General features: G+C 44.0%; 1 long non-coding RNA gene across 1 annotated transcript; it reads left to right on the top strand.

Moving 5' to 3' along the window:
• The first annotated feature begins 1,777 nt into the window (after window positions 1-1,777).
• On the top strand, window positions 1,778-25,691 carry LOC115086113. The gene is made up of 3 exons (XR_003855083.1): window positions 1,778-1,890; window positions 11,275-11,371; window positions 24,211-25,691. It is a non-coding gene; the product is annotated as an uncharacterized LOC115086113 (long non-coding RNA).

The raw sequence follows: 25,691 nt of genomic DNA, 5'->3' as shown, positions 1-25,691 counted from the left end.
CAAGATTTTCTCATTAAGGGAAACTTAGTACTGTCAAATAAGCTTGAAAATTTAGAGAATTTGCTGCTAGGAAGAATCTTTTGTTTTGTTAATTTTCCCAAAGTATTTCACATTTCACCAAAGGAAATGTTTAAAAAATATATGGTCAAGATGTTGAAAATACAGAATCAGGCAATTCTTCCGGTGTCAAAGGTGTACTATTTATCTCCATTTAAAGAAAGGAAATAAAATATAAGTGGATTCTCAAACTATGTTAACAATAGAGCCTACCAATTTGGACATTTCCAATATTTGTGAGACTTCTGATTGTGATCAGGCTCATCTAGCAACTATGATGGTCTCCTTTGTCTTGGAACTGGATACAGATTGGGTATTTAGATTGGTTATTTTAGACATCACACAGAGGCCTTTTTATAACTTAAGGTCAGAATATTCCCTGACGTGATGAAACAAACCCAAAAGGAAACAATTTCTGTTATTGAGACTTAGGGGCGGATTTTAAACCCCCTGCTCGCGTAAATCCGGCCGGATTTACACGAGCAGGGCCCTCCCGCGCCGGCGCACCTATTTTGCATAGGCCGCCGGCGCGCGCAGAGCCCCGGGACTCGCGTAAGTCCCAGGGTTTTTGAAAAGGGGTGTGTCGGGGGGCGGGGCCTAACGATGCGCTGTTTCGGGGCGGGACGCGGCGTTTTGGGGGCGGAGCCTGGGGCGTGCGCTGGCCCGGGGGCGTGGTCGAGGCCTCCGGACCAGCCCCCGGGTCGGATGATGGCGTGCCAGCAGTCTGCTGACACGTGTTGATTTACGTCTGCTTTGGGCAGGCGTAAATCATGAAATAAAGGTAAGGGGGGGGGTTTAGATAGGGCCGGGGGGGTGGGGCAGGCGAAAAGAAAGTTCCCTCCGAGGCCGCTCCGATTTTGGAGCGGCCTCGGAGGGAACGGAGGCAAGCTGTGCGGCTCGGCGCGCGCAGGCTGTCCAAAATCGGCAGCCTTGCGCGCGCCGATCCTGGATTTTATAGGATACGTGCGGCTACACGCGTATCTTATAAAATCCAGCGTACTTTTGTTTGTGCCTGGTGCGCCAACAAAAGTACGCGATCGCGTATTGTTTAAAGATCTACCTCTTAGGCCTGGATTCATCATTCATCACTGAATGATGAATCCAGCAAAAACGGGGGGCGGGCCTGCGAAAACCCACAGCCTTCGAACCACCACAGTGTCTTCGCTGCCGGCTTTCGCACCGAATAGCACCACCATGAAAGGTGGTGTTATTTGGTGCGCTACTGCCGACGATAACATTGGTAACGTTTTCACCGGCAGCGAAGACACTGCCGACCCCTACCTCCTCCCACCCCGACTCCTCCCCTTCCCACCCTGACTCCTCCCCTCCCCCAATTAGCATTATATCACATGTGAAAAGTCCTTTTTTGCATGCGATAAAGCTTTAGTGAATGACCCTATTAGGGTGTTACAGCTTGCAGCTCTTTATCTGTTGAAGTTCACTTGTGTGATGGGATCTATGTACCAGCCTGGGGAGGTAGGTCAAAACCCCAGAAACAAAAACTCCCCGAAATCAAAAACCCCAGGGAAAGGGGAAGAAAAACCAGGTGACACAGAGTCAGAGAGTCACACTGGTTCCTCCCCCCTGTAGTATCAGAGAAACCAGAGACCCAGGTGTGGGAAAAGGAGCGTGGAGCCCCAGCAACCAATCCCTGGTTACCAAGGGAGGAGTCTCCATCCTATAAAAAAGAGCCAGAGCCAGAGCAGTTTCAGTCTCCTTCCGGGGACTGAGGAGGATGGATTGGGACCTTGCTACCTGTTGCTTTGGAGGACTTTGTTACTGGAAGCTGCCTCTGCAGGAGAAAGAAGGACAGCAACTGTGGTGCCAGGGAAGGTGAGCGTGCAGATTCAAAACCTTTCCTTTGTTTTTTAATTTGTTTTTCCTTTTTGCTGAGAACTCTTTGCTAAAACTGCCAAGCGGGTGGAGTTATCTCTGGGGAAAAATTGCGAGAACCCAGAGGTAAGAGGGAGGTGGCAATTAGGCCCGTAGGGCCAGACTTAAGTTTCTTGGGGACTTATTTTTGGATAATTTTGTTGTCAGGGCTATTCTTTTTAGATACAGAGGACTAGGATATAGAGACTGAGCTTCAAGGGCTGAAGACAAGCTCAGCATCTGCTGGCTGGGCCTGCACCTGCCTCTCAGCCAGCCCCGGGTTTGAGTCAAACTAGTGGAGAAATTTTATAATTGAATGCCTTTGGACTTTTGACGTGCCTGGGAGTGCTCCTAGCCAGACATCCAGTCCGTAAAAAGAGCAATGGAGTCCATCAGCCGGTCAACAGCTGACACCTTGTAAATGCAATATCAAATATAAAGCTATATCATATATTTTCTTTCAGCCCTCTCAGTTATCTCATCTGCTAAGTGACAAGTTTCCTCAAAAAGATGACATTTAATTCCTGAGATAGTTTGTGTAAAGGTTCTCCAATTGAAATAGTAGTCCCTTTTTTTGAAGTGCTGATATATTCTCCTTATATATTTATTTCTTAGAACTGTGGATTGGATCCTTGTATTGAGGACTTGGATTGGAATGTGGATTTCTATTATCCACAATTTATTTTGCCTATTTGAATTGTTATTGCTATATCCACTTTTTTTTTTCTGTATCAAATTTATTCTTGAATATTCTTTTTGAAAATACATAAATAAAAAGTTTAAAAAATGGTAAATAAAACAGGGCAAAATTTTATTCTAAACAGAGAGCTATATTTAAATGCAAGTAAGATCAGCTGGAGAATTTTTTTTATCTATATGCAAAGTTTGCTGTTAAACGATATGGGGTAAATTTTCAAAGCCATGTGTGCCTGCCAGGAACCACGCACATGTTATAAAATCCAATAGCCACATGAACATGCGCACCTGATTTTGTATCGGTGCACATATGTGTGAGTGGGTGCCAACTCAAGTGCACGGGGGGGAGGGGGATTTTTTTAACAAACACACATCCATGGGACAGGGCCTTTCCCCAGTTCCTTCCCAGTCTGCTCCAATAAAGGAGCAGACTGGGAGGGAACTTCCCTAACCCCCTACCTATATTTCCTCCTTTGTCCCCTCTCCTCTCCTCCCTGACCCCTAAACCTCACCTACCTACCCTCATTTTTTTTTCTTTTACAATTTACCTGCTCCTCCGAGAAGAAGTAAGCTGTGTGCGCCGGCTGGCTGCCTCACACACTTCACCGGGACAGCGAATGGGTCTGTCCCGGCCAGACCCGCCCGCCACTTTTTATTTTATTTATTTATTTTTTTGTAATTTAAATTTTTATTACTAATCACCACAGAAAGATACAGAACAAGTGGTTGCAGATAGTATCCAAATATAACAACAAGACATACAACAGCCTCAGTAATTATTGAATAAAATGTTGATATCACATTTCTGTGTGTGCAGTTTCTCATTATTTACCTCCCCCCTTGCCACCCTCCCCACCCCACATGCTGGTTATCTGAACAAAAGTACCCGCCCCTTTTTAACTGCCTGGCACTTCCGTGCATACTGGGAGATACGCATGTGGCCGGGCCACTCTGAAAATGCACTCAGTGCACACGCAGCGTATCTCCCGGGATTTCCACGTGCTGGGGATTTAAAATCCCCCCCAATAGTTGGGATAGCCCTGGTTAAGATTACTGGGTGAGTTAAAGCAAGAAATCAATCATGCAAGAGGAAAGGATTTAATAACAGTTGATCAGCAGCAGAGAAACATTTAAAAAGTACACATATATATTAAACTGTTCTTAGCAGTTGGATTGCTGAAATCTCCTGTATCAAGCTGCACAAAAAACTGTGCTCCCAGATTTGGTTTTATATCTTCATCTTTCAAACCTTGGAGTATGTATTCAAATTTGTAAATGTAACATATTATAGCAATTTTCATAAAAATGCACATAATGCATGTAAAACCTTTTCACAATTCAATGGCTATATATTATATCAATTTTTTAAAGCAAACTTACACAGATAAAGGGCATTTACATGTGTAAAACCCAGATTTTAGCATGTAAATGTTTTTGAAAATCAGGCCCATGCTTTCTATTTTTGAAAGTATATGTGTAGATGTACACATACACATTTACACATGCTCCATAGCTGGTGCAAATGTGTGCACTTATGCCACACTGCATTCTGCATGAACTCACTAATTTTCCAAGAGACTCATGGGCTTAAGCCCACTGTGAAAATTCGAGCTAAAGTCTGCCTGTACTTTCTACATGGAGACTTTATCCCTAAGAGGATAACTTTCAAACCTATTAGCTTTACAGGATTTGTTTGTATGCAAGTGGAAGCACAGAGATTTATCCTAGTATTTTATAAACTGTGCAATGAGTTGCTGAACATTTTTTTATAAAATGCTGTGCATGTCAGCTCTGAATACACCTATAATGCACTAAAAGCACTTACTTTCTCTTCTTATTTTATAAACCTATGCAAGTGTATTATACACATAAAAAAAATAACATACTGTATAGGGATGTGAATCATTTTTCAACGATTTAAAATCGTCGTCCGATACTTATAATATTGTCTTAAATCGTTAAGAAACAGAATTCAATAGAAATTCTAACGATTTATCGTTAAAAATCGTTAAATCGTATTAGTGCGCACTAACTGGGAATTAGTGCGCACTAACTCCCGTCAGTGCGCACTAACAGAAAATGATACAAATTGACACTTTCCAGGTCAGTAAAGGTCAGTTAGGAATGAATATGTATTCCTATTGGCTGGCTGCCCTCTTATCTATTGATGTTACCAAGGTTCCCACTGAGGTGATGGTTGGGGGGATGGGAAATGGAAATGGAAACTCAGGAACACTAACAGAAAATGATACAAATTATTGACACTTTCCAGGTCAGTAAAGGTCAGTTAGGAATGAATATGTATTCCTATTGGCTGGCTGCCCTCTTATCTATTGATGTTACCAAGGTTCCAACTGAGGTGATGGTTGGGGGGATGGGAAATGGAAACTGTTGGTAGTTGACAAAAAAAGTAATGTGATCAGTCAATATGACTAGAACTTGTGCCCTATTCCTGATACCAGGGGTGTTGTGATCTTCCTGCACTCAGTGCCCTATCCCTGACACCAGGGGTGTTGTGATCTTCCTGCACACAGTGCCCTAACCCTGACACCAGGGGTGTTGTGATCTTCCTGCACACAGTGCCCTAACCCTGATACCAGGGGTGTTGTGATCTTCCTGCACTCAGTGCCCTATCCCTGATACCAGGGGTGTTGTGATCTTCCTGCACACAGTGCCCTAACCCTGACACCAGGGGTGTTGTGATCTTCCTGCACACAGTGCCCTATCCCTGATACCAGGGGTGTTGTGATCTTCCTGCATGTAGTGCCCTATCCCTGATACCGGGAGTGTTGTGATCTTCCTGCATGCAGTGCCCTATCCCTGATACCAGGAGTGGTGTGATCTTCCTGCACACAGTGCCCTAACCCTGATACCAGGGGTGTTGTGATCTTCCTGCACACAGTGCCCTATCCCTGATACCAGGAGTGTTGTGATCTTCCTGCACGCAGTGCCCTATCCCTGATACCGGGATGTGTGCAAGAAGATCACAACACCCCCGGTAACCGGGATAGGGCACTGCATGCAGGAAGATCACAACACCCCCGGTATCAGGAATAGGGCACTGTGTGCAGGAAGATCACAACACTCCTGGTATTAATAGGGATAGGGCACTGTGTGCAGGAAGATCACAACACTCCTGGTATTAATAGAGATATGGCACTGTGTGCAGGAAGATCACAACACCCCTGGTGTCAGGGTTAGGGCACTGTGTGCAGGAAGATCACAACACCCCTGGTATCAGGGTTAGGGCACTGTGTGCAGGAAGATCACAACACCCCTGGTATCAGGGTTAGGACACAAGTTCTAGTCACATTGACTGATCACATTACTTTTTTTGTCAAGCTACCAACTGTTTCCATTTCCCATCCCCCATATATTGTCAGTGGGAACCTTGGTAACATGAATAAATAAGAGGGCAGCCAATAGGAATACATATTCATTCCTAAACTGACCTTAACTGACCTGAAAAGTGTCAAATTGTATCATATTCTGTTAGTGAATCGGAAAAACAATTTTTTTTACCTAAAAAATCGTGACAAACACGATTTTCTTCTCCTGCCAGACGATTTCGATCGTTAAGACGATAGGGCACACGATTCACACCTCTAATACTGTATGCGTAAAACTCTAATTTATATTTGGAGACAGATCTGTGCGTGCACTTGAAATCACCAGTTTGCTGATATCTTTGCCAGTTCACCCAGTCCATCGAGGTCCTCCTAGTATTTCATACTGAATTCCCTCAAGTATACTCAGACCACCCACCCAAAAATAGCAAACAGGAATCCTCTATCCTTTGCACTATATAATTAGCAGGTCTAAAATTGTGTGAATAAGTTGCCTAATGTATTCATGTAAATCTCTTATAAAATAGCAGCTTCTGCATGTTCCTCTTGGACCTGCCCTGGAACACTCCTACTCCATCCTCGTTTTGTGCACATGAATTAAAAATTGCATGCATACTTTTAATGTTTATAAAATAGCATATACACAAATACAGGTTAATTTTCTGTGCAGAACCACTTTGAAAATTTACTCATAAGCATTCTGTTATAAAATTGTCCTTCCTAACTTCAAATATTTTAAAATCTATGGTCTAGACCTCATTTTTAGTAAACTTTCAAAGGAATAACGCATGCAAATGTAACATACTATCATAGCAATTTTCAAAAGCCATTTACCCACATTATGGGGCAGATTTTCAAAGGGGTACGTGCGTAGGATATGCACGTAACCCCCGAAAAGCTGCCCCTTCCACCCCCTGCATGTGCCGAACCAATGTTGCATAGGCGCAGCGGCGCGCACAAGCCCCGGGACGCGCGTAAGTCCCGGGCTTTCCTGGGGGGGGCGTGTCGGGGGCGTGTTGCAGTGGCGCGTCATCCGGGGGCGGGGCCATGGGCATCATTCCAGCCCGGGGGCATTTTGGGGGCGTGGCCGAGGCCTCCGAAACTGCTCCCGGGCCGGGGAATCACGAGCCGGCAGCTGGCCGGTGCGCACAAGTTACGCCTGCAGGCATAACTTTTATAATAAAGGTGGGGGGGTTAGATAGGGCTGGGGGGCGGGTTAGGTAGGGGAAGCGAGGCTACGCGCGTATCTATTAAAATCCAGCGTACTCTTGTTTGCGCCAGGTGCGCAAACAAAAGTACACGCTCGCGTATTTTTTTAAAATCTGCTCCCCTGTGCACTTAAAGTGGGTAAAACCTATTGACAATTCAATGGCATATATTGCAGCAAATTACAAAAGCCCATTTAGATGGGTAAAGTATATTTAGACATGTAAAGCACAGCTTTAAGTGAGTAAATGCTTTTCAAAATCAGGCCCTATGAATACAGATAAATAGAATAATAAATCTGAAGAATAAAATATATAGCATATAATCTGACTAAAGCAAATATATTAAAATTACATCTATCCAGAAACCATCCTAAAAATGCTTTAATTTGTTGTATATATATTAGGTACTCCATTTTTCTATGTGCTTGTCTTATAAAATTATTTCAGAGCTTAGTCACAACAGGAGAAGGCACACATTTGAGACCTGGCTAATTTCCAATCTTTCAATGAAGAAATGACTAGAAACATCTCATTTTTAGATCTGAGAGACCGACTATCTTCCCAGCAGGCGCAAAAGAGTGCATAGTTGTTCTCTCAAGCTTTCTTCCCCTTGCCAGTAGGAATTCTAGAGGCATCTGATTATTCCCTGCTGCTTTCCCAGGTGGAATCTCTTTAATTGCTATCTCTACATCTTTGACAATTGGTGTTTTGTCAATTCCTGAATCATTGGAAGCTGAGGAATGGCAGCTAAATCAGAGTCACAAATAATGACATCCTTTGAGTAGCGAAATCTTTGTAATGCACTATTTAATCAGTTAAGTTGTTCTTATCTGTTAGTCAAGATGATACTATCTTTCACTTTAAGGTTTGCAGTCCTATATGAGGTGGGCCAAGGACCTCCTTGATTCCATTATATGTATCATGAAGGTCCTCTGTTTCAAAGCAGATCTAAATCTTTTTGCACAGGTCTTGCTAATACATTTAGGTGCATTCTCAGATATCTGTCTGACCATAGGCTTGACTTCTTTAAACTTATGGCCTCATTTGCTAAGCTTTTTCCTCATAGATATAAAATGAGAGAAAAGCCTTATTTATTTAAAAATAGTCCTTACTTCCCCTCCAATAAGAAAAGGGCAAGTTAGTAAATCAGGTCCTCTGGAACAGCACATGCAAACTGTGGCTTTTTTCTGGAGGACAGATTCACAATGGAATCTAGCTTCTCTGGTACAGATTATTCTTCACAGTAATTAATATAAATCCAAACTGCTTACCTTGTAGTATTTCCCCAAAACATCATCAGTAGGTCAGTGAAACCCACCTCCCAAGGGAGCTGGAGGTTAAAGAGCATACTACCATTTAAGTAAACTGCAGCAGAGAAAGAGGACAATGAAGCTATGTAACTTGAGCTGCTAGCCCAGGAAACTCAGAATGAGATTGAAAACATTGCCAGTAGGGATGTGCAGCCAAAATGTTTTCGTTGCATTCGTGATTCGGATTCGTCGGGGCGCAAATGCGTTACATTTGGCCGTATGGCGCCCCGATGTGTTAATACGGTGAGTTAAATTCGTGTCCCAGCTAAAATTAAAATTAACTACAACCCCCCACCCTCCTGACCCCCCAAAACTTACCAAAACTCCCTGGTGGTTCAGCGTGGAGTCCAGAAGCCATCCCTGCACTCGTTTGCTGGTTTCATCATGGCGCCGATAGCCTGTGTCACAGGGGCTACCGGTGCCATTGGTCAGCCCCTGTCACATGGTCACCGGCGCCATCTTGTGCTCCTACCATGTGACAGGGGCTGACCAATGGCACCGGTAGCCCCTGTGACATAGTATGGGCAAAGGCTATTGGCGCCATTTTGAGTCCTGGCATCTTACGGCCGGCATGCAGGAGGTCACTCCGGGACCCCCGTTGGACCCACAGGGACTTTTGGCCAGCTTGGGGGGGCCTCCTTGCCAAAAGTCCAGCGGGGGTCCGAGAGCGACCACCTGCATGCCGGCCGGCCGATGCCAATACTCAAAATGGCGCCGATCGCCTTTGCCCTCACTATGTGTGACATAGTGAGGGCAAAGGCGATCGGCACCATTTTGAGTATTGGCATCTGCGATCGGCGCCATTTTAAGACCCGGACCCTCAAAATGGTGCCGATCGCCTTTTTGAGTATTGGCATCGGACGGCCGGCATGCAGGAGGTCGCTCCTGGACCCCTGCTGGACTTTTGACAAGTCTTGTGGGGGTCAGTAGGCCCCCCCCCAAGCTGGCTAAAGGTCCCTGTGGGTCCAATGGGGGTCCCGGAGTGACCTCCTGCATGCTGGCCATCTGATGCCAGGACTCAAAATGGCACCGATAGCCTTTGCCCATACTATGTCACAGGGGCTACCGGTGCCATTGGTCAGCCCCTGTCACATGGTAGGAGCACAAGATGGTGCCGGTGACCATGTGACAGGGGCTGACCAATGGCACTGGTAGCCCCTGTGACACAGGCTATCGGCGCAATGATGAAACCGGCAAACGAGTGCAGGGATGGCTTCTGGACTCCACGCTGGACCACCAGGGAGTTTTGGTAAGTCTTGGGGGGGGTCAGGAGGGTGGGGGGTTTAAATTTTTATTTAGGAGGCCGAATAAAACAGAAATCTGTTAAATACGTGGGGAGTCGCGATGCGTTTCGCCTCCCCACGTATTTAACAGATAGGACAAAATAAGTTGCGGATTACAAATACGTGGAAAACGGATGCACATCCCTAATTGCCAGACCCCTTACGTGAAGGTGCTTAAATGAAAATTGAATAGATGAGTCAGTCTCAGGTAGGGGATTTGCATGTCACAGCCCCCTGAACTACTGTTGGTAACTTGCAGCGCAATATCACTTTAAATGAAAGGATAACAAAATCCTAAATTACAGAACTATGACTGGAAAAGTCCTACATTGGAGAATTCTGAATGAGAGAGGAATTTGAGAGAAATGTACTGACAAAACAGTCCTAGGAAGCAAACAGATTCTCACCCTGACCAAAAGAGGAGTCAGACCCTTGGGTACTTAGTTCTCAGACAACAGAAAGAAATGTCATGCAGGATAGAAGGGTGTGTACACATTTTCTTTCTATGGTCCTGCATGGGTCTTGGCCTTTTGGCTGAGAGATGGTGACCCATCCAGAATTGGTAACAGTGAATAAGTGACCGTGAGTTTAGTGGAGCTAAAATCACTGAAAGCTGCGACTGTGGATGGCCTGAATCACTGAACACTAAACTATAAACCCAAGCCAGGAAAAATTCTACTACCAAGAGAGAAGAACCGAAGGGTGGTGGCAGATCTGGAGGTGGAGCAGTCCCCCAGAAGGTTTTGGACCCCAATGGCGGATTGAGTGCTCCCATAGGAGGAAGGATACCCCAGTGGCAGATCAAGTGGTCCCCCAGGAGGTTATGGATCCAAAGGGCATATTGAGCGGTATCCTGGGAAGAAGACTCCAGTGGCAGGTCCAGAGGTACAGTTGGGTTCCCTAGAAGGGTGTGAACCCCAGCAGCATTCCAGGAGGTGGAGTTGGGTCCTCCAAGAGGGGGTAGTTCCCAGAAACAGACAGGGAGGTAGGGTCAGGTCCACAGGAGGGCAAGGACCCCAGTGTTGGCATACAACTTTCAGAAGCATGGAAGCAGAACCAAGGAGATGGCATCAGTTTAGATACAATGGACGCCCAGGCCAACACTGCCCACCAGCCCAGTTGCATCTTTTCATATGGGTGAGACTTGGAAAAAAGGGGGAGGATAAAAACACTTGATTAAGTGGGAACTCAAGAGGTCCCTTCTATTATATATGGTGGTATACTGTTGGGGCCAACAACCCCAAATTGCCAACTATTACATGTTCTTGCTACCTTGTAGAAATGTATATAGTTGTGTGGCCTAAGATTATTAACCACAAGTAGATAAGTGTGCCATTTGATATCCTATTTGCGATGTTAATAGTCATGTAGAAATGTATATACTTATATAGACTAATAAATCTGTATATATTTGTACATACTGCCAGCCTTGTTCACAGTCCCATTTGTTTTCCTGTGGTGAAGAGAGGGAAATCCCACCCATTAACATCTTCTTCCCCAGGTGGAGACACCAGGCACCAAAAAGATGAAGACCGATGGAGGCTATCCTAGGGAGAACTCCTGCCTGGTCAGTCCTGGACCCAGGGATGCCCCATGAGGTAAGCGTTCAAGCGGATATTATATCAGTTTTAATCTTAGAAGCTGCCTTCTCCTTTTTCCCAGGGCTCCCTCTGCTCTCCTCTGATCCTAAGCTATATTTCTGCTCAGGGGAGCTGCCCCGCACTCAGAATGCCTTGCCTTAAGGTGGACCAGGACAAGAGAGTTGGTCCCAGTCCTTTAAGGTGTACAAAGTGTTTCTCTGGTGCACTCTGTCACAGATCCTTAGCTGACTGTGGAAGTTAAAGAAAAAACAAGCTTGCTTAACTTAATTATAAGTAGGAGCAGCAGATGTTCAAAAACTACAAACCAGACAGTATGTTTTTTCTTTGTTGATCCAAAAATATTTGTGGCAATAATCGGTGTCAAACTTTAAATCTTCCCATAAGGTATCAGAATTAAAAGAATCAGACTAATCATTTTTGGAAAAACAATCAAATGCATTTAGATACTTTGCACAAATATCTGAGTTCTTCCTGTTAGTGATGCTAATGCAAAGTTTGCTTTTGACTTTGCATGTTAGATCCTATTAGGATACAATTAGAGCTTGGCCCATGAAGGGCATGGCCAGTTTTGCAATCAGCACTTTGTGTTGATCAAGTATGAAATATGTCACAAACATTTCAATGACAAATCAGGATGAGGTCAAGTTGGTACCAAAGACATGAGCAGGGGAGCTTCCATATAACCCTGATGCAGCTCCTGCCAGAAAAGTAGCACACAGTGACCAATATCATTAAAGCTGTTCCATTGTTGCCAATAATGTACCCCCATTTGTTGTGTCAGAGGTGGACCCTTGGGCCGAGGTGGGGTTGATGCAACCTGTAGGTAGGGGACCTACGGGTCCCCACCATCAGCAGGCAGAGTGAGCTGATAGACAGAGGCCACTGGAGCTTCATCTATACCAGCCCTCATTCCCTACAGGTTGAGCCTTTGGGTGCCGGGGCCGGCAGGACTTAGGTGGGCCTCAAAAGAAGAGTTGGTTTAGCCCAGAGACAGCAGGTGAGAGATGGTACAGTCTTACTCTGGATGAAGTAGCATCCTGGAAACTCGAGCACCAATGGAACTGAAGCAGACAGGGGACGCTCAAGCAAGAGCAGGCCAAAGCCTGAATAAACCACGTCCAGGGGGTAAGCTGAAGAGGCGTCAAAGAACAGGCTTGAGTCAGGGCAGGCAGCAATCCGAAGGCAATGGCAAGCAAGGCTGAGTTCTGATCACAGAGATGGTCAAAGACGTAGGCGAAGCAGACGTCTGAGTCTGGAGAGAGGCAATGGTGAAGTCGGGCGAAGCAGACATCTGGGCTTGGAGAGAGGCAATGGTGATGTCGGGCGATGCAGATGTCCGGGCTTGGAAAGAAGCAATGGCGGTCGGGCGATGCAGATGTCCGGGCTTGGAGATAGGCAATGGCGAAGTCGGGTAATGCAGAGGTCCGGGCTTGGAGAGAGGCAATGGCAAAGCAAGGGTAGAAGCAATGAGACTGGAACCAGGAACAACGAGGAACAGGAACACAGGAAGTGAGACGAATCTCTGAAGGCAACGAGTACTCGAACAGCGAGGAGACCTGTTGCAAAGGCGACGCTAGGGAGCGAAGCTTGAACTTATATGCTGTAATAGTAGTGACATCATCATCTGGGGCTGCGGCCAGGTTCCTGCCATGGTCCCTACTTAAACCTTAGTAGCGCCTAAGGAGGGGCATGGTGCATGTGGCAACGTCTCTCTGCGAGCCACACGGAGAGGCCCAACGAGCAAAAGCAGCAGGACCAGGGACACCGGGAGTCACAGTAGGGCCGGAGGCACCAGGGGACGCCCAAGGACAGAGCCGGTGGCCCACTGCCGGCAATGAGGAGGAACCAGAAGCTGGATTTGCAGAAGAAAGGTGAGGGGGCCGTGCCGTGGGTCTGTTGTGGACGGCACGCGTAATACCATTGCTCCTAATCCATGCCCACAAGAGTATTAAAATCAATAAGAACAATGAGTCTATGTTTGTGAAGACATTCTTGACGATTTGTTACAGTTGAAAATCAAACTTGTCATTTTGCTGTTAATATATACACTCTAACAAGCAATGGTTAGTTTACAGCCAGGAAAGAAGAAATTTGAAAGAAGCATTTTTTAGTCCTTTTTCTCTAGAACATTTTCCAGATAGTAGCATGAAGGCAATCCCTAAATAGGAATTTTTGAACATCTTGAGTTAATGTTGAATGCCTGAGCTCTTCCTCACCAGGACAAACAGCCATCAATAGTAAGATGAAAGTCAAAGTAATTTGTGTGAGCCTTCTGCAACTGCTAGATAAAATATCACTCTAAATTAGGAAAAGCACCAACCTTGCTGCATCTGCAACTGTACCTTTTCTACATGGGCATTGTATCAGTAGTGTGGATAACAGTGGTCACCTAAAACTGATTCATCTGTTTTTCTGGAGAAATTTACTTACCAAATTATTCTACCCTTGGGCATTCCCAAGAAGGGACAAGTTTAGGATCCTGTCACTCATTGCTATATCACTGACTACACTATCTACACATTCAGTGGTGAATCCTTGAAAAGGTCATCCGGGTAAACATCAAATTCTGATATAAAGGTCAACAAGAAAACAACCTTTTCTACAAAATGCTAGTGCATGGCCAATACAGATGGCCCTAAAAGGAAAAAAGACATGAAACACCATTATTGTAAAATATCTCAATTAATTACAAAATAGAAGACATTATGATTACAGCATGAATGACACAGCAAAAGGCAATCAGATTTTGTACACCAAAAGTAGCATATTCAGACAAAGAAATGGTTCATAGTACTCATGATTATACACTAATAAGTCATACAATACTTACAACATGGAAATAAAGCAGAGTTTACTGTAACAGGTGTTCTCCAATGACAGCAGAATGTTAGTCCTCACACATGGGTGACATCATCAGATGGAGCCCGGCACATAACTTTGATCTCAAAGAATCTAGAACTTTCAAACATGCCCTACTTAGCATGTACAGCTGTAGTCATCACCCTGCCCCCTAGGCAGAGTCGCTCAGTCCATAATATAGCTAATACATGGAGAAACCAACTCCCATGGGAGGCAAGTGGGTTTCGTGAGATTAACATCCTGATGTCCTCAGAAAACACTCGTTACAGGTAAGCAACTCTGCTTTCTCTGAGGACAAGCAGGGTAGTAGTCCTCACACTTGGGTTAATCCCAAGCAATAAGCTATCCAAGCAGGACAAATTGGGAAACCACATCATGCTGAAAGTTCCACTTCTCTCCCTTTTGCCTGTGAGGCACCTAACCCACAAAGGGGTCTAGGTGGGAAAAGAGTTGGGTTCTATAAAGAAAAAAACCATAGAAAAACTTGAGACATAAAACCATGATGCATAGCAGTGGCACCTAAAGCAGGAGAGTGATGGGAGTGGCAGCAAGAAACATACTTCGAATCTCAGAAAAAATTAGAAGCAGAGTTTTGGATCAGTAAACCCTGACAATGACAGTAGGTCCAGAACCTCTTGGATACAGCAAAAAGTCTAGAGATGTAAAAAAGAGAAGGACTCTTGGATGAAGACTGTACAGTTTCCTTTGTTATAAGACAACTGAAAAAATGAACTCCCCAGAAAGAAACTGCGGTCCACTGACATCCGAAGGACAGAATGTCTCTGCAGAAGTGTGCCCATGTTTGGCTAATAGGCATAATGAGCAGAAAACCCAAGCAACACTTTGGAAGAATAATCAGTAGCAATGGCAGGGTCTGTTACAGACCCTATGTGCCAAAGCACCAGACATAGCTGACCAGCAGGACAAAATCAAGAGTTTCAGGGGATGAAAGGCAATCCCTAAACAGTATTGCTAGCCCAAACTCCAGAACAGGGAGATGTTAGACCTAAAGCTTACCCACACTGCAGCCTGTCAAGGACAGGGCTATCCATCCTGTCTACAGGATAGTTCAGGTGAGCAGGAAGACACATTGGGTAACCTAGTGAAGTGAGAAAAGCCAAAGACAGTATTGGCCAGAGCTTGGAAAAAATATAGGGAATGTGGTGTATCTTTCTCTGCAGGTATACACTAAGATATACCACAAATGCCTTAGCTTTTCCTCCTCTCCCCCTGACATTTCAATTGGAAGTTAGAAGGAGTGAAGAACACACGGAGGCAGACCGCTGAACTGCTAGGGTAAGCACAAGTTGCTAGGTTGCATAACTCAATCCCAAGCAAATAGCTCACTGCCAAATCCAGTAAGAAGTTACCCACCGAGATAGAGCCCTCAGCCTGCTTGGAACAGCTGAAACTGAGAGCAAATTCCACAAGGAAGAAATCTAGAAACACTCCACTAAGAGAAAGGAAGCTGGGGTGCCACAAGTGCAGACCCTATCGAACAGGATTTCTTCACCGGCAAGGAAACCCTAAGGGTACCAGGGCAGGGTAAGGGTGATCTCAGAACAGATTGTCCCGAGCCTGGCTTAGGTATTAATACCTCAGCCATGATAGCATATACTTCCCCTAAGGAAGTACGCAGTCCAGTAAATGGAGCAATCGTTGCATGAACCAGGACTCCCCTGTCCGCAGACAGGGTTATCCCTAAAATGAGGAAGTATAGCTTGCAAGCAACTGCAACCAAACAGCAGCACCTCTGTTGTGGGATCCCTTGTCCCCCAAATCTCTCAGCCATGGACATGGTGATAGTTTGAAAGGCATTCTCACCAATTAGCTAGGTTAGAACCCTTCTCACTGAGATAGGGTCCCTCAGGCGAGAATGGCTGACAATAGTGGTCCTTATCAAAAAATGCTCATTGAGCTCAGCAGGTATCAAAGGTGAATCCTGGATGGGAGAAACCCCTAATCTTCACTGGGGAGCTACTGTGGAAAATAGGAGAACACTACCGCTAGCCTGGCTCTCAGATCCCATGAGGAACCTAGAGCAACCACCAGACAAGAACAGTGACATGCCTTCTCCAGGAAATGGAGAATGAAGGACACCCTTTGCAGGGGTGGACAACCAGGCATCTAGAAGGGAATCCATAAGAGTTTCCCTGGAACCCAGTCAAATCTCTCCCTTCCTGAAGAGAGAGGAAAACAACAGGAATCTGGGCCTCCCAATCCCGAAAAACTTGTCATCTCTCCAGTTGAGATTTCATACACAATAATTGATTGCTGAGGTTCAGAAGTGACCAATCTGCCACTGGAAACTACCCTCAGATGGGGAAGGACCCCATGGTAATCAATGAAGGGGCCCCAGCAAAAATGGTCAGATAACCACTGCAGCCTTGGCCTACAAGGAGATGCACCAATGCAAAGAACCGAGGCTCCAGTTCTTTGCTAAATCTGCCAAGGATGGAGCCTCAGGGGCTTCCCCACAAAGGGGATTTGTGACATGGAAGGGGTTGAACGACATATTCTTCTTCTTGTATTGTACAACTTGTTGTGCTTGCCATGAGGGAAACACACTCACACATACCCATACAGTACAGGGCAACTGGAGAATTGAGCCCTCTGCTTAAAAAGCACACTGACATGTACTCATACATTGGTGTCCCATCCTATGGATAGTGACACACCTATGACCCCCGCTCGCCATGCTTGTAAGTAGAATCCCATGGCACAGCATGGACTGAGCACCAAATGCTAGAGTTGAAGGATGCATGTTGCCAAAAGGCAAATCACTCAGTGTGTGATGACTCCTTCCTTGCCAGTGCTCCCCAATGCTTTGTGATGCAGAACTGACAAGGAGGCTGAGACCTTGAAATGACAATGGCAGAACCCTAGCATGGCTGAGAACTGCACAGACAGGGAGAATGCCTGCTGCCATCACCCAAGGCGCTTGGAGTAGATGCCTTGCCATACCCGACCAAGCATGCTGCGCTCCACTGTCACAGTAACTCCCAGTGGAGTGCATTGGAACAGTGTGATGACAGTATCCCCAGTATCACTGGGGATCAGGCTATAGCATCGTGGTGGGTGGAATTCTATGGTGTCACCCCTTCAGCAGCTGATAATGCTTCAAGAGGTTGAACACAGTCCTTGAACTGTGTCAGAAATGATTCACTGCCATTTCCTTCATGAAACGACAACAGCGAAGCCCATGGTGAACAACGGTATCCATGGTGCTCTGCAGTCATGTCTTGTGGCATCTGACAGTGTCCACTGGTGCTCACAGTAGTGGTGGTGCCTGCTGCATCTAGGGCTTTGACAGTGCTTGACAAAATATTGATCAGTTTGGCATACAGCGTCATCCTCTAGTCATCATTAAACTGAACCACTAGTCATCATTAACTAATCGCTTAGACTATGCCTTAATATGGTAATTAATAACTCTACACCAACAGAGTAATTCACTAATGCTACAAATGCCACTATGTACATATATGTTCGCTCTGTTAAAACCCTATCTTCTTTTCTCTGTTCCAAGTTGTATAACTCCCTTGTTTTATTGTTACTGCAATCCTTAGCCTTCACTTGTTTAATATTTACTATTATTACTATTATTATCACTATTATTTATTATCTTTTTGTTCCCTATCCACGTTAATTGTAAACCGACATGATGCGATATTCATCGCGAATGCCGGTATAGAAAAACTTAAAATAAATAAATAAAAATCCTCACAGCCGCAGATGCCTGTGGACCTCAATAGCCCAGCGACAACAATAGAGACCCTGGTGTTCGAAGGCATCGATGAACTGGTGGTACCATTGATGCCAGGGGCACATGAAGGCAGAGGCTCTGCAGCCCCGACACACCCCATCAATGCCCAGAGGAACCATCTATCAGTCAGATGATGTCTATGCTGCAAGCTAAATGGAATCCCTCTCCAGAGGCTATGGCTGACGATAGCCTTGCTAGCACTCATTAACACCGATGGTGCACAAATCCAGTTGGCCTCTGATGCCCCCAATCCCAGCAGCTCAGGGCCCCCATGATTATCAGCTTCCATGGTGCCCGATAGACATAGGCCAGTGAGGGGACAGCAGGACACCGTCAAGGAGCCTCAAGGGCACTAGCCCACTGTGCCTAGATGCCTCAGCATACCAGAGTGCCTTGAGTAAATGGCAACCCTGGCACTCGATCCATTCAAAGCCAAAACCCCTGTTGCTTGAGGGCTTCATTGACACTCAAGGGCTCTCAAAAGCCCTAGCAATTGATGGCCTCAAGGATGACCAGGGCACTGAATGTGATTCCAGTGCCTTGCTGGTGATGCTCGAAATTGTTGAGAGTGGCAATCAAATGCATTGATGGCTAACATGCTTGATGGCCTTCATGGTGGCCCCACACCTCGATAACATCGATGGTGTGAATGGTATTGGGGTAGCTCTGCACCATGATGGCATTGAGGTCACTCACCACGATGACCCCGAGGGTGGTCATGACATTGAGGCCATGCAACTCGAGAGCATCAAGACAGCATCAAGGACTTCTGCAGCTTCAAGGCCACATACCTTGACAGCATTGAGGGTGACCACTCACACCTTGATGGGATTGAGGGCATCAATGGCACCGAGGGCATTGTTGGCATCGATGACATTGAGAGCATCAACATTGTGGGTGGCTCCGGTGGCATCAAAGGGGACCATGGCACTTGATGGAAGACCTGGTCCCCGAAACTAGAGGTCAGTTCTGCTACTCCACCACATCGAGGCTCAAGACGCTTGATGACTCGGGTGCATTGAGACTCTATGTCCACAAATGCCTATGGCACAGAAGGCCCTGATGGCATCAAGGGCAGTCACGCACCCTGATGGCATTGAGGGCAGCCTGGCACCTCATCGGCATCAAAAGGTGACCATGGCACTCAGTAGCAGTCCTAGTCCCTGACAGTCCTGACATTGATGCATCAGATCAACGCTGTGCTGGTCACAGATGTGCATGGCAGCCATTACTGTGCATGGCACTGATGGTGTGGCAGCAAGCTGCTTGCCCAGGCTCCTGCTCACCCTCTCTCACAAGGAGACGCACTGCCATCATCGACAAGCAGGAGGGGAGGCTATGTCATCCAAGGCTCCTACCCATGAAGGCTCCTACCCTATTCCTTTGAATGTGTGGAGAATGAGCTCTCCACCCCCACACAGGAACAGTATAGTCCTCGATCTCTGCACTGTCTGAACCTCCATTGATGCCGATCGATCGGTGAAATGGCATGGAACTCAGGTGAGTCCCCAGGCTCTGCAGCCCACATCGGATCACCCACAGACTGCATTCAGTCAGTCCTGCCAGCATCTGACAAAGGTACTAAAACAGACAGAGCAAGAAGAGGGCACAGATACTAAACTGCAGGTGCAGTATTTATTTAATAAGAGATAGTAATAGGCTCTGCCAGACTGCACAATGACTAAGGCCCACCATGCAGCTAGCAGACGATGGTAACAAGAAGAAAAAGGAAAATAAAAAAAAAAAAAACTACTGTAAGGGAAAGGAAAACAAATCAGCTGCAGCTCTAGAAAAAAAAAATTACAAAAACTGTGAGGAGAGAGTAAAGCTGAATAGGGATGTTCATTCATTTGAAATGAAATAGGAAATAAAGATGATATTACCTATTTCATTGCATTTTGGGGGGCTAACAAAATGAAAGGAAAACCCACAAAATGTTGTGTGCTTTTCCTATCTTTTTTTTGTGGGGGGGGGGGGGGGGGGGAGAAAGGGCACATAAAAAAAAACAACCCACCCCAACCCTTCAAATTTAATTAATTAAACGATTCACATCCCTATCTCACTGTGACCGGTCCAAATCACAAGTACCCAGGAGACCCCAAAGTAGATTTATTCCTTGTCACTCACTCCTAGGGATAGCAATAGATTTCTTTAGTCTTCCTGGCTAATAATGTGTTATGGACTTTTCCTCCATAAACTTGTTCAAACCTCTTTTAAATCCCACTATGCTAGTCACCTTGACCATGTCTTCTAGCAATGGATTCTACAGGTTGATTCTGTGCCGAGTGAAAAAGTGCTGTGATTTGTTTTAAATCTGTTGATTGTTAGTTTCATGGAGTGTCCCTTTGTTTCAGTATTAACTGAAAGGGTAAATAACCATCCTTTATGTACCCATTCTACTCCATCACACAAAAAATGCCCCCAAAATGTTTTTGTTGCAGAACCTCCAAAATTGTACAACACACATCCAAATTTTCAAGGTAACTGGTATCATTGAATCATTAATCACACTGTGGAACCACATGTACAAATTCTCATTAATCAAACATAGCGATACCCATTCTACTCCAGTCATGATTTTATAAACTTCTATCATGTTCCCTTCAGCCATCTCTTTTCCAAGCTGAAGAGCACTATTCTGTGTAGCCTTTCATCATAGGGGGAGCCATTCTATCCCCTTCAACATTTTTGTTGCCCTCCTCTGCATCTTTTCCTGTTCCTCTATGTCTTTTTTCAAGATGAGATGACCGGAACTGCACACAATACTCAAGGTTCCGTTGCACCATATATAATTTCTTCCCCAATACAAAGAAAATTGCCATGCTGAAAAGGTATAACAATCAACATGCATATTTGCAGGAACTCTTCATCTCTACTTCAAAGAAATTTACCTTAGTAAAAGGTAAATGTATTCTCTAACACAGAGAATGTTACAGTATGGTGTGTGCGATTAGTGATTTTTGCCAGTAGGTGGCAGATCAGAGACCTTAGAGGTAAAGTTTTAATCCGTGGCGCTGCCTGTTAGAAAAAAGGAAGCAGTTTAGCAGGTCTTCAGCTTTAAAAGGTGGAGAAAGGAAGTAAAATCTGAAGCTGCCCCTGGATGTTGAAGTAAGAATTTTAGAGTTTTTCATACAGAAAGTAGAGAGAAAAGGGCAGAAGGTGAAGGAAGGAGTCTTGATACTGGAATGAAGGGAGTTAGTCCAAAGCCTTGATAATTTCTAGTCTGAAATGTCAAGTTCTTTTAAAACCAGAAAGAAAGTAACTTTCAATGACCAGTAAAGTGAAAAGTAAGGAGCTGACACAACCAGGTGTTGCATCTGTGGACCCTTGGGTCGAGGCAAGATTAGCTCTACCTGCAGGGAGGAGCCTTGTAGGATCTCACCCAGGCAAAGCAGAGACCGGAGGACCATTATCTATACCAGCTCACGTTCCCCTCAGGTTGAGGGTTTGGGTTCTGAGACTGGAAGGACTTAGGTGGGGTCTCTACTGGAGGCAGAAGAGGAGATCCATAGTAAGCTAGGGTTGTAGGCAGGTGGCGGTCTGACGTATCCGGTGTCAGGCAGTGGTCAGGCATATCCGAGGTTCAGATAATGGTCAGAGGCAGGCAGTGGTCAGCATATCCGAGGTCCGAACCAGGTATCTCTCTGAAGGAGAAGAGGGATGGGTAGGCAGGGCAGGTAGGCAAGAGCAAGTACAAGCGGGCAACGAAGATGGAAACAAGCTGGATGAGGACTGAGGACAAGCTGGAACCCAGGGAAGCAACAAGCACTACTAGAGAGCAGCTGGATCTGTTGCTGAGGCAAGTTGTGTCTGGAATGCTGCCTTCTTATAGATCCCTGAGGCTGACGTCGTCATTAAGAGCCACAGGGTTTTTCTCGCTGTGGTTCCTTTAAAAGTGCCGGTGAGAGGTGCCTGCATGTGCCTAAGGAGGCGCGGCATGTCGGTGACAGCATCGTTCAGCCACTTGCATGGCTGATGGCGTTCTATGCACCAGGAGGTGGCATGGCATGCTGAAGATGCTTCTCCATGTCGGGACGTGGCGCAGCCGGCCCGGGGCTGGAGGTATGAGCGGTGGTTTGTGGGGGCAGCTTGTGGACCATCGAGTGTAACATCAGGCAAGAGGTTTCCAACATCCAAAGCTCCCTTCAGCAGAGGGCATTGGGGAAGTGTGAGTAAATCCATGGATCTGTCTGACAGCAATTCAGTGATTAAAAATCATGAAGATAAATAGTACCTTCTGTTGTGTTCGTATGTGATCCTGTCCTGCCCTATCTCTCTAAAGGAGGAGTATATGCATCCTGGACATTGTGCTGTAACTATTCTCTTTGCTAAAGATTTCTTCAGTATAGAGACTGTTTTCTTTGGGTCTCACACTCCTGATGCCTGGCAAGATATTTCAGAGCATGAGTAAACAGAACAAAGCAATTACAATTACTAGAAGTCATTACAGAGTTTCTTTATAAACTATTTTATATTGTGTTTAACTGAGATAGACAGGTGATTACATTTAAATATGGAGGAGAAAGAAAAACTAGAAAGATTATAAAGTCAGAAAGAAAAAATATATATTTGTGTTGAAAACTTATAAACCTTCTTGGCACCACAGCCAGGAGATTAACTGTCATACACGCTTACAGGTGAATTTTCAAAGACGTTATGCATGTAAATGTAACATACTATCTCAGCAATTTTCAAAAGCCATTTACCCACGTTACATGCACTTAACATGGGTAAAAACCTGTTGCATATGTTGTAGCAATTGTCAAAAGCCCACTTACACATGTAGAACCCAGTTTTAAGGATGTAAATGCTTTTGAAAGTCAGGCCCATAGAGACTTAGTGTCATATCTACTAACAGGTGTTAACAATAATGTTTAATGTGCACTAAAACACATTAACATAGGCATTAGCTAAGGTCTATGTACTACAGCCATTAACATATGCTTTGCCATTTCACAATGGCAACACCTAGTGCCCAGAATCATAATAGAAGAATGTGCAACGTGCAGCCTCTGAGCAGGGACTGTGTTGGCTGGGCTAGATGGAAAGGTATTAAGCTGGTAAAAACCTGGGCAGTTGCAAATGAAGACTCCTGGCACTGTAGCACAGTAGAGGATGGTTTTGATTGAGCTGAAACAACAAAAAAAAAAAAAAGAGATAACTGATTTTGGTAAAACTCTCACAATACCTCCCTAAAAAAGGCAATTGCACATGTAAGAAGAATTATACTACATGTATGTAATGCTGCAAAAACAATTCATAAATGTAATATATTACATAATCAGTATCAGTGCATGTAGCTATTTATTCCAATAGCATTGTACAACAATTTTTCTTTAAAACAATAAAATAACCACAATTGGAATTAGACTATATAAAAGTCCTTATAAATGTCTTTCAAGGAAGAAAAATGACATTGTAAAGACAAATGTATTCTGCACTGCTTCTGACAATAACATGAGCAACTATGTGGCATTGTCTTATGCACTCTATTTTGAAACCAAAAATTACTTTCATGAACATGTTATCATCATCTACCTTTTCTCTGCCTCCTTGTTAACAGTGAAAATGCAAACCACAAATTAGAAAGCAGCTGCAATATGCATCCATCAATCATAAACACTTACTGAAACATAAGAACTAGAATTATAGAATATAAAAACCATATAAGGAGGAATAACTCTTTCTGCACCACTGGTCAACTATTTTGTGGATTTTGGATATATCACAAATAATTTACCTTTTCTTGTCAATGAAGTAATCAAGCTACATTAGAGGGAAGGCAAGACTGATTGCAAACTGTATCAACATGAGCAGCTTTCAATGTTTGAATTAGTCAATAACAAAAGATATGTGAATCAGCAGATAAATACCATATGGCCCATTTAGTCTGCCCATCCATTTCTCCTCCTTGAATGCTGAAGTGGATTGTTCAAAGGAATATTTTGGGAACAATGGAACTCCACATACAAATGTGAAATAAAGTCCACTAAAATGTTATATGTCTAAAAAATATAACATAACATGCAAATACATTGGAGAAAAAGAGCTCAGAATCACAACCACTAATATTAAAAACTAATGGCAGATCCTTCTCATCAATCATTGGTCAAAAAAAAATCCATATTTATAATGAGAATTTGAATGTGAGAGACTCTTTTTATGAAATAAGTAATTTATTTATAAAAATACATTTTTTATCTTGTTACAGCTTTGAAAATTGCTAGGACGACTTGTAAAAATGAAAATTCCTTCCACCAGAGGATCTACTGAAAGATGCTGAGACTGTTAGAAATGCCAAGGTGGCCAACTTTTCATGTAGCTGCATAAGGGCTTAGTTAAATTTCTTCAAACTGCATCTTAGCATAATTAAACTACATGTTAACATTAATTTTCTCCAGCCACTATCACTTGGTATTATTCAAATGACATGACATTCACAACTCTGGTAGATCTTAACTATTATACTACGTCTAAACATCAGGTTTTACAAAATTCAAACGGAGAAATTCCTTTTCTCTAACTTTAGGGGCCATTTATCAAAGGCTTATCGCATGCTTTTAGAATGTTTTCCAAGAACAATGAACATTTTTATTTAAAAAATCAAATAAGTGAAAACCATTCAACACATACGTTCAGTCCATAAAAATTTTGTACCTGAATATAATCTAGTCTGAAGCGCCAAAAAGTAGAATATAAATTCATTTTTGCTCTTGCAGAAATAGAGCATGTTCCCGATTTACTCCCTTCAAATGAATTGGAATGAAATACGTAGCAAAACATCTAAAAGATTCAAAACTATGATTCAATTCCACTAAATATTCAACTGAGGGTGCATGCTTTCTTCTGTTTAACTGGACATCAATGTTTCATAATCTAGTACGTAAGGCTTGTGTGGTCTTCCCCCATGAAAAATCTTATTGCACGAACATAATGTGATATAAACAATGTGTCGATGAGCATGTGGTAAAGTTATTTAGCAGATAGATATAGCCAGTAGTGGGATGCTAGAATCCCTTTAACTGGATCATATTTTTGCATGCCAAATACTGGCCACATTTAAAGTGACCCACAGATTTTTCATTTAAAGTGGCCTGAAGAAAACGGTAGCCGTGAAGGAGAAAGATGCTCCCCTAACTTCTTTGCAAGAGAGAATGCTATTCTCAACTTTAGGTCTTAAAAAAAATGCAACATTTTTACTGTTTCCCAACTATGATGAAGAGAGGCAATATTTTTTGACAATGGTGAAAATTTAATCGTGCAGGTAATGCTATCTTTGAAGAATGACTACTATATGGCCAGAGCAAATTGTCCTTATCACTATACGATGCTCCTTTATGTGCACTTTTAAACTAGGATAGGGGAAACGCTGATCAAATAATGTTTTACTGAAAATTTTAGATTCCACCTTATATTCTTGTATTTTAAAACAATTTATCCTGTAACTTAAAATTTGTGACACTGGTAAACATTTCTTCAAAGAAAGAGGATAAGAACTATTGGAATGCAAAAAACTATTTCTAACAGTACCCTTATGCTACACTGATTCAAATTTTCTTTCTTGGGTCTGAATAATGACGAGATCCAAAAATGTATTTGTGAAAAATCATAATGTAAAGCAAAATGAGTGTGATCATTACAACTGTTTAACCATTTGTGACAACTCAAAAATTGATCCTCTGTTCCAGACAA

Source organism: Rhinatrema bivittatum, chromosome 2, assembly GCF_901001135.1.
Source record: "Rhinatrema bivittatum chromosome 2, aRhiBiv1.1, whole genome shotgun sequence".
Lineage (NCBI taxonomy): Eukaryota > Metazoa > Chordata > Amphibia > Gymnophiona > Rhinatrematidae > Rhinatrema > Rhinatrema bivittatum.
The sequence above is the reverse complement of the archived record's forward strand: the minus strand, read 5'-3'. Positions and strand labels throughout refer to the sequence as shown.